Here is a 10,729-nt window from a genome sequence, read left to right as displayed (position 1 = left end):
ACCCGGAGGGAGAAGGCGACTGACCGTGAGGATGGCCCGTAAAGCCCGGAAGAGCTCACTAACGTCTACTCACTGAGGAAGCCAGCCCCGCTCACTGGACCTGAACACAGACGGCTCCTCGCTCAGACCCTTTCATCCGGGGCCAAAGCATTTGTAGCTCGTGTTCCCATTTAACACGGTTTTCTGGTCCAAAGTGCGCGCCCACAGGCTCCCAATGCTCTGAGCGTCCCACGAAAGGAGGATTCTCCGGCTTCCTGCGAAGGCCGCCCTGGGCTCAGAACAGCTCTGCGCGGAGCCCCAATGAGGCGGAGGAGCGCGGACATCCGGCCCCGACGTCCCGCGGGCGCCGGAGCCGCGGGCGGAAGTGGCCTCTGCCTCTTGGAGACGAAGCCAGGCCGTGTCCTCTCTCCAGCATGACCGCTGCTGTCCCCGTGTTCACCGTTCTCTTCTTTATGAGCCACGTTCCACCAGGTAACAACAACAACAACAAAACCTTGCTGACGCCTTGGTAAGAGTAGAGCGCCTGAGACCTTGAGCAGATCCAGTGATCAGAGCAACGTCGCCATCACCTCTGCCTGAGGAGGTGGGAAACCTCCTGGGAAACCTGGAAAGACCCGCAGCCTCCTGACTCAGTCATTCCCCACAGACTCTCAGTTAGACAACACGAGGTCAAGGGTGTTTCAAGGGTGTTTCAAGGGCTTGAAAGAAACCCTCCTGGCTCCAGCACCGAAGATCAATTATTTAGGCAAGTTTACTAGCAGTTTCTAGATCTAGGTAACAAAAACCAAGGCATTACTCTGCTAAATTTGGTCTCCAAAATTCCTCTACTTTCAGCAAAAATTAGTATCCTAAGATACTGACATAAGAGCTATGCCAAAGCTACAGGGGCCCAGGCAGGGGGATTGGTGAGGGTCTTCTTGAAAGGCCTGTTCTGAGTCTAAGAGGCCACTAGCCCATTGCCCCTTAACACTGCTGGTCTCCTGGCTTGATGATGTCCCCGAAGGCTCCATCCCAACCCTGGGCTTCCTCTTCCTTTTCAACATCTGTTCTCCTGGAATAAAACTTAAACACAGGGATGAAGATGGCTCTGTGGTGGAGTCTATCCACCTGCATGCTGTGTGGTGTGCCAACACCCGTCACAGGGGCAGGCACAGATGTTTATCTCCAGGACGTGTTGAGCGACTCACTGCTCTACGTCAACAGGAATGTCTTATCTTTTCCTGAGAATTCGGGGTCTCAGCGCTGGGAAGGAGTCCGAAGGTACACAGATGGGTGAATGTGGACAGTCCCCGTATAAGGAGCTGTAATCCCAGCCCTCTCATTCGTCTCAGATCCCTTGTGGAGTGTGGGGCAGTGGGTGTATTTCACAGACAGGCAAAGTGCATGTGTGTGTACACAAACACATACAGAGAATGTTACTATTCTGGGAATAGGGGAAAATGCAGATGAAAACCGTGAATACACAGCCTTACTTAGCACTAATCTGATCCCATAATTTTCCTTCCAAAGCCTGCTCCAACCATCAGATTCTTTGAGGCTTTGGTGCTTTGAGTTCTCATCCCCTGGGACACTTAATGCTGTCTTTATTTCAGTCATGTTTTATTTACCTCTGGCTCTCACTTACCAAACCTCTTCTTCATCCTCGGGCCAACGTTCTACTTTGAGAGCTAGTTGACTCTTCCCTGGACTGTCTAGCCACGAAGATGACTGGACCATGATATCTTGGAAGTCAAGGGCCATCATATCTTTTTTTCTTTGGAAGCCTGCTCCCCAGTAAGGGGCTCCCATTCAGTGGATGCATCAGTTCAGTCACTCAGTCATGTCTGACTCTTTGCGACCCCATGAATCGCAGCACACTAGGCCTCCCTGTCCATCACCAATGCCCGGAGTTTACTCAAACTCATGCGCGTTGAATCGGTGATGCCATCCAGCCATCTCATCTTCTCTCATCACCTTCTCCTCCTGCCCCCAATCCCTCCCAGCATCAGGGTCTTTTCCAATGGGTCAACTCTTTGCATGAGGTGGCCAAAGTACTGGAGTTTCAGCTTCAGCATCAGTCCTTCCAGTGAACACCCAGGACTGATCTCCTTTAGGATGGACTGGTTGGATCTCCTTGGATCTCCATGGATCTCCTTGGATCGCCATGGGACTCTCAAGAGTCTTATCCAACACCATAGTTCAAAAGCATCAGTTCTTTGGCACTTAGCTTTCTTCACAGTCCAACTCTCACATCTATACATGACCACTGGAAAAACCATAGCCTTGACCAGATGGACCTTTGTTGGCAAAGTAATGTTTCTGCTTTTTATTATGCTGTCTAGGTTGGTCATAACTTTCCTTCCAAGGAGTAAGCATCTTTTAATTTCATGGCTGCAGTCACCATCTGCAGTGATTTTGGAGCCCCCCAAAATAAAGTCTGACACTGTTTCCACTGTCTCCCCATCTATTTCCCATGAGGTGATGGGACCAGATGCCATGATCTTAGTTTTCTGAATGTTGAGCTTTAAGCCAACTTTTTCACTCTCCTCTTTCACTTTCATCAAGAGGCCCTTTAGTTCCTCTTCACTTTTTGCCATAAGGGTGGTGCCATCTGCATATATGAGGTTATTCATATTTCTCCTGGCAATCTTGATTCCAGCTTGTGCTTCTTCCAGCCCAGCATTTCTCATGATATACTCTGCATATAAGTTAAATAAGCAGGGTGACAATATACAGCCTTGATGTATTCCTTTTCCTATTTGGAACCAGTTTGTTGTTCCATGTCCAGTTTTAACTGTTGCTTCCTGACCTGCATATAGGTTTCTCAAGAGGCAGGTCAGGTGGTCTGGTATTCCCATCTCTTGAAGAATTTTCCACAGTTTATTGTGATCCACACAGTCAGTGGATACGTAACAAATATCATTTAGTGATTGTTTTGTGAATGGCAAAGAGTTAAATTTGATTTAATCTACTTGACTTTCCTTTGAATTCAATGGACTTTTGTCGAATTGCTACAAATGCCCTACACTGATTTGAAGCTATTCAAGAGTTGGCTTTCATGTTCTGAAATAGAAAAATCTAGAAGTGCTGGTTTTGAGACCTTTTTTAATGCCAGCAAAGAGTTTCAGAAACTGTCTTGGGAAAGGTGCTCTTTCTTACACATGGAGACTGCTGAGATGAAGCTGCTTTCGAAAATGAACCCCTTGTTGTGTGTGACCCATCTCCAGAACACTAATATATTAGGGCATAAGTCAAATACAGTTCAATGTTTTTAACAAGCATGTGTGTTCAGCCCTTGAAAGTGAAAGTGAAAGTCGCTTAGTTATGTCTAACTCTTTGTGACCCCATAGATTGTAGCCCATCAGGCTCTTCTGTCCATGGAATTCTCCAGGTAAGAACACTGGGGTGGGTAGCCAGTCCCTTCTCTAGGGGATCTTTCCAACCCAGGGATCGAACCCAGGTCTCCTGCATTGCAGGCAGATTCTTTACCATCTGAGCTATTAGGGAAGCCTAAGAATAATGGAGTGGGTAGCCTATCCCTTAAGAACTCAATGGACACAACGATTCCTGCAGCAGTTTGCAACCTGGAAGAGCAGCACCAGGGAGAGAAGTGCCCCCTCATGATGCAAGAAATGCTGACGTGGGCACTATCTGCACATTACATAGGTAGGAATATCGTTCCCTTCCCCCAGAAGTATATCCCTTCCCCCAGAAGTATATCCTCTCTAATAATTTCCTTGTGTACATTATCTTTTGGATCTGTATTTCAGTTCCACTTTTGAAAGATACACAAACACACAGAAAGACAGCTTTCTTTAAAAAGTTTTTTCAACTTTAGGAAAATGAGCAGTACGAGATTCATAATAAATAAAAACTGACTTCTGCCATCAGTGTCAGGAGATGACAGGCAGTGAGAAAGACGGGAGGAGCTTTGATGTTTGTGAGCCCTGGATTAAGGGCAGGGCTGCCCATGGCTAGCCTATCTTTTATTAGATGAACTCAATATTGTCAGATTTTACCAGAATGCCCCCAATCCAAATTTTATGTGAAAGCAGATTTTTAAGGGGCTTTCCTGGTGGCTCAGGGGTAAATAATCCACCTGGTAATGCAAGAGACATGGAATCATTCTCTGGGTCAGGAAGATTCCCTGGAGGAAGAAATGGCAACTCACTCCAGTATTCTTTCCTGGAGAATCCCATGGGCAGAGGAGCCTGGTGGACTACAGTCCATGTGACAAAAAGGAATCAGACATGACTTAGGGACTGGGCAATAGACAGTCCCTATTTTTAAGACATAGAATAACAATGAAAAATCTATACAAGTCTGTTTCCAGATACTCTCTCCTCCCATGTAATTCAATAAAATTCAAGGAGACCAGTAAGCAGTAACCATCAGCCTCTTCTCTGTGCACACAGGGCCAGTTTCAAGAAGGTCTGTGAGCATCCAAATAGGTCCTGCCAGGAATTCTGCCTTAACTCAGAAATCCATTTTGGGTGATGTCTGGATGGCCAACGATGCTGCTTGCCCATGGTGAACATACTTCAAGTCGACTGCACTACACCCAGAGTGCACTGAAGCCCTCCTGAAGTTTTTTGTTTGTTTAGATGTTTTATTCTCACTCTCTTGTGCTGGTCAACTAAAAAGATGCACAACTTGACAGTTGCAATTTAAGTTTTATTTTGGTGCAAAATGAGGACTGCAACCTGGGAGACAGCACCTCAGATAGCTCTGAGAGACTGCCACAAAGAGACAGAGGGAGAAGGTCAATATATAAGATTTTGGTGAACAGGGAGTTCAGTGCAAGCAAGCACTCATTTTACAAAAGGTTTTCTGCTAGTCGTGAGGAGCTGATATCATTATGAAGGTATTTAGTGCTTTTTTAGATATGAAGAGATGCAAGGGTTGGGATCATAAAATCAGTTCCTGAAAATATCTATCTAAAGACATGTTCCACCAGATTTCCTGGAGCACAGAGTGCCTCACTCCACCCTGGACTCCCTCAGCAGATGTTGAAGGTCAACAGCTGCAGCAGCACAGAGTTCAATCTCCACAAAGGCAGATGGCAAATGCCCTACTTGTTATTCAGTTCCTGGCAAATGCTCTTGGCAAGTGCCAATTTGTAGTTGACCAGCAACTGCCAATTTGTAGTTGACATTCTCTTTCACTCTTATCTCTCTTCTGTCTTTCTTCTCACAGGGACTCTTAGTGAGTTCTCAATAAGCAAAGGACACAGAACCTGTTCGAAGAATCCTGTGATGTATCCTCACACTTGGCCGTGGTTTGGTTTCCATCTTTTTATCTGGCCTGGATGAGCTCCAATTGGGGGCAGGAACTCTCTCATCTCCTATTTTCAGCTGGCCCTGCAGCCCTCTGCCCTTCATCTGGGGAGAGGAATCCCTTTTCTGACTTAGAGAATGCACCACTTCACTTCATGCAGCCTCATGGGGTCTCCCTTCCTGACAATAGGGCAGCTCACAGGAAATCTTCCTGGACATCACCAGCAAGCTGAATCATGGACAGAATGACAACCAGATAAAAGACAAGTTCTTCTCACACCCTCTTCACAGCCAGTGCTCTGGGTCCCCGCTCTTTCCACATCTTCAACAACACTTTTTCTCTTTTATTTTTTGACAATAGCCATGCTAACAGGTGTGGATGATATCTCCTTGAATGCAAGATTTGACTTGCATTTCCCTGATGAGTAGCAACGTTCAGCAATTTCTCATGTAACTATTAGCCTCTGATATGACTCCTTTGGAACAATGTCTATTTAGGTCCTTTGCCCAGTTTTTTAACACACATATTTATCACTGAATAATTACCACAGTAATTCATAATCAACTGAGATAGTTAGAATTTTTTTGCATATGTGATACAAATTGTTAAGATCTACTCACTTTTCAACTTTCAATTATACAATAAAATGTTAACTATACATAGCAGGGTGTATATTAGATCTCCAGAATTGTTAAGTAGTTAGAATAGGAAAAAGGAGTCCAAAATGGCAGTGACTAAAAGAAAAAGAAAGGAAAAAGCCCGTGAAAATGGAACAAAAGAAAATCCAAGGACCGGAGGGAGAACCTCATGTGAAACAAACAGCCTTCCTGGCTAGCCCAATTTATACAGGGCAGGCTCAGGGGAAGGAGATCAAACATATAAAAAGAGGAGCCAAGATCGGGTCTTTCCTTTGACATCAGCCCACCCTCATGCCTCAAGAGTGTACTTTCCTTTGCTTGCCGAATAAAATTCTGAGCTTTAACTGAGCTATAACACTGGACCACCATTTCAAGTCTTTGCTGTGGTAAGACAGAACCGAGGAAATTACACAGCCCCCCTGACAGAACTTATTCATCTTATAGCTGGAAGTTTGTATCCTCTGACCACCTTCACCCATTCACCTGACCCCCCCACAACCACCAATCTACTTGTGGTTTCTATGAGTTTGAATTTTTTTTTTTTCAGATTCCATATATAAAGGAGATCATATAGGATTTGTCTTTCTCTGACTCACTTCAGTTAGCATACATTCTCAAAGTTCATCCATGGATTTCTTTCTTCTTTTTCATGACCAACCAATATTTCATTCAGGGACATCTTTTCATTTATTTATGTCTTCTTCAATTTCTTTATTATTGTCTTCTAGTCTCAGTGTATAAGTGTTTCAATTCTTTGGTTAAATTTATTCCTAAGTATTTTATTGTTTTAGATGTTATCACAAAGAAAATTTTTTTCTTAAATTTTCAGATAGTTCATTTTTAGCGTATAGAAATACAGCTGTTTTGTATGTTGATTTTGTATTCTGAAACTTTACTTAGTTCATTTGTTAGTTCTAACAACCATTTATGGAGTCTTTAGGGTTTTCTATATGTAAGATCATTTCATTTGCAGAGACTATTTTAAAAAGAAAACTACCATATGATGCAAGAATTCTGCTTCTGGGTTTTTTTTTAAGGATATAGAAATGCTAATTCAAAAAGATATCTGCACTCCCATATTCATTGCAACATTATTCACAATAATCAAGATATGAGAAAAACCTAAGTGTCCACTGATAGATGAACAAATAAAGAAAATGTGATATATATTAGATGTATGATGAAATATTAAGCCATAAAAAAGAAGGAAATCCTGCCATGTATGACAACATGGATGGACCTTGATGGCATTATGCTATGTGAAATAAATTAAATACTGTATGGCCTCATTTATATGTGGAATTCAAATGAGAAAATAAAAGGCAATGAACTCACAGATTTAGAGAAGAGATTGGTGGTCATTGGAGTGAGGGTGTTGGAGGCGGGTAAAAAGGGTGAAATGATCAAAAGGTATAAAGTTTCAGCTATAAAATAAATAAGTCTTAGGGATATAGTGTACAGCATGGTGAACATAGTAAAAATCCTGTATTGTATTATGGGAAATTGCTAAGAGAGTGATCTTAAATTTCTCATTACAAGGAATAAATTTGTAACCATGCTTTGTGATGGATGTTAATTAGACTTGGTGGTGATCACTTCACAATATATAAAAATATTTAATCATTATTTTGTACACCTGAAACTAATATTATATGTTAATTACATTTCAGTAAAAAATCATTTCTTTTTCAGTAATGTATGAGAACAAAAATTCTGTAGGCATATCAATTCAATCCCATTAATATTGCTTAAAAGCTTCCCACAATGACAGCAGAATAAACGTTCTTTCTAAGTGTACACTTACCAAAGTAAACCATATTCTGGGCAACAAAACAAGTCTTAACAAACATAAAATTATCCAAACCATGCAAAATACACTCTGACCTTAATAGAATTAAACCAGATTTCAATATTCAGTGCTTGGAAAATTCCCATATATTAGGAAATTAAACAACATGCTTTTAGATAAAAATGGCTAAGCATCTGAATAAAAATAAAATTTATAGTATCCAAACGCTTACATAATCAAAGAGCAAATTAAATCTAAAACAAGAAAAGGAAGAGATTAATGTAAATAATAAAAGAAATTAAACAGAAAAGCAACAGAAAACAAAATTGAAATCAAAACCTGGTTCTTTGAAAAGATGAATAAAATTTACAAATGTCTTACCATTCTGATCTGCGATAGAGAGTGAGACAAAAAACACACAGATTACCAATGCCAGCCATGAAAGAAAGCACATTAGATCCTACAGATAGAAGGTGAACAGTCAGACATTATTAGGCATAGCTTTACATACATAAATCCAACAAGATCAATGAAAATGGGTGAATTCTTTGAAAGAAACAAACTACCAAAACCTCACTTAAGCAGAAATAGATAAGAAGAGAAGATAGACTATAGGGACAGAAAGATAAGATGTTGTCAGGGGCTGGGAACAGGAGATGTCAGATACAGAAGAATATAACAGGAATTTTGTAGGTAATACAACTGGTTTAGGTACTGATTGTGGTGGTGGTTATACAGCTATATGCACGTTTAAAAACTCATAGAAATGAGCTAAATTTTAATGAAAATAATTCTATTGTGTAAGACACATCTCAATATATCTGACTTAAAAGACAACACAAACGTCAGTTCTGTTCCTTTCTTCAGCTTTTATAGCTCCCTTTGACTCCTAACAGCTTGTGGCTTCTTTTCCTCAGGCTTTAATGTTGGGATAGAATTCACTTATGAGAACCTGCTGCATTCCTCCACCCAGAACACGGCCTTCCTGAGTGACCATGGCTTCTGCCCCCAGAACTTTCCTGTACCTTTGAGACCTGGCACCACCACGGGGTCAGGTGAAAATCTGGAGGAGTTCCAGTTATGCAGAGAAGTCCTCACATCATCTCTTGCAGTCTGAATTATAAAACCGTGGGCCCTGATACTGAGTGATGGAAAAAACCCTGTCTGGCTCTGCTCCTGATGAGTTCATATAACCCCAGCTTTTACCTGGGTTCATTCAAAGTCAGCTCCCATCTGATAACCCTACAGCCAAACCTTGGCCCTAAGGAGTGGTCCAAAAGTAGAAGAAAAACAACCTGCATGAGGACTTAGATCCTATAAACCAGACCTCTCACCTGGAGACGCTTTTCTCCCCAGCACACAGTTGCCAATGTCTAGAGATACCTTCAGTTGTGACAACCAGAAAGATGTTACCAGCATCTATTAATAGTAGCCAAGAGGCTACGAGCCAAGGATGCTACTAGACATCTTACAATAACAGAAATGACCTTCAACAAAGAATTATCTGACCGAAAATATCAACAGTGCTGAGGTTGAAAAATTCTGCTACAGGCTTTGACACAATGATAAGAACCAGAAACCAGAAGGGGGTAAATATCCTGCCTCAAGAGCATGTTGTACCCTCCCTACAAAAGCCCTAAATAGGTATGAGGCACCCACTCCCATAACTATCCTTCAGAATGGTGAGCTTTTATTTCATGGACAGGTAGCATAGGAAAGTGATTCTTAGATACTCCAGCATAACTGATATCATTTTTCATTCTTACGTATTGCTTCTCTCTTGTTTTTGCTTCTAAGTCTTTTTCAGGGTCTAACCACCTTCTGGCCCAATTATCATCAGATCCCATTGCCAGAATGAATCTGATTTAGTTCATCCCCAGTTCAATATCTCTCCTTGTATTTCATTCTGGAACATTGTTTCTCTAGGTGACTTAAAATCTAAGAAATGCAGAATGAGTTTACAGCATAATCACTTGAAACATCTGCATGTTGAAAAAAAAATCTGACTGCTTGAACTTTCTAACATTGCATCCACTGTGGCATCACTTCCCCAGAGTCTCTTTGTTCCAGTTGCCCTCTTTGACACCATGCTTCACAGGAACTCGGGGACCAGGAAGGTGCAGATCGCATTTCCCAGACTCTTTTGCCAGTTGGCTTCAAGGACGGACTCTCCAGGGAGAGTTAGAGCTTGGAGAAGGGGGGTGGACTTCCTCCCTCACTTTTGTTCCTGTCACTGTTGCTATAGCAACAATGGCTTGCATCCAGGAGCAACAGTGGCCTCCTGGGTCCACATTCTCATGGGGCTACAGAACCCATCTCACAATGTCCTCAAACAGGTGTCCGCAACAGCTAGTCGATGCCCCTCTTCACAGACCTGAGGACTGACTCTGAAAGGCCTCCCCTCACGTCTGCAGAGGCACCAGCATGGCTGGGCAGCATGCCCCCTCCTCTGAGGCCTGAGGACCACAGGAGTCCGCCCCTGGCTCCTGGCTTCTTCCATTTTGTTGTCTCACTGAGGGGTGATGTCCACTGCCTGCAGTTGCTTCTGGGTTCCCTCGGCGTTCTCTTTGAACAAATCCTGATGTAAGTCCCCTCTGTAAACCAAAGCCCTACTCTGTTCTGATTGGCTGGATCCTGACTGGTAGAACTGCTCCCACTGTTATCTCTCCTGCTGCTGTCACTGATACTATTGCTGCGTCATCCTGGAAATCTAGGTAACAGGTCTCGTCGCCTGCTGAGTCTCTTCAGGCGTGCCCAACTCTTTGCAATGCTATGGACTGTAGCCCACCAGGCTCCTCTGTCCATGGGGTTCTCCTGGTCTAGTTACTTCACAATAAATGAACCAAGAGTAACACAGACATTTCCTGACTCACAATTGGTAGATCAAGTAGGTGAAAAATACCATTAAGACTTTAGAACAGGCTTCCCTGTTAGCTGGGTGGTAAAGAATCTGCCTGCCAGTGCAGAAGACATGGGGTCAATCCCTGATCAGTGAAGATCCCAAATGATGCAGAGCAACTAAGCCCATGGGCCACAACTATTCAGG

The sequence above is a fragment of the Dama dama genome, chromosome 32 (genome assembly GCF_033118175.1).
Source record: "Dama dama isolate Ldn47 chromosome 32, ASM3311817v1, whole genome shotgun sequence".
NCBI classification, from domain to species: Eukaryota; Metazoa; Chordata; class Mammalia; order Artiodactyla; family Cervidae; genus Dama; species Dama dama.
The sequence above is the reverse complement of the archived record's forward strand: the minus strand, read 5'-3'. Positions refer to the sequence as shown.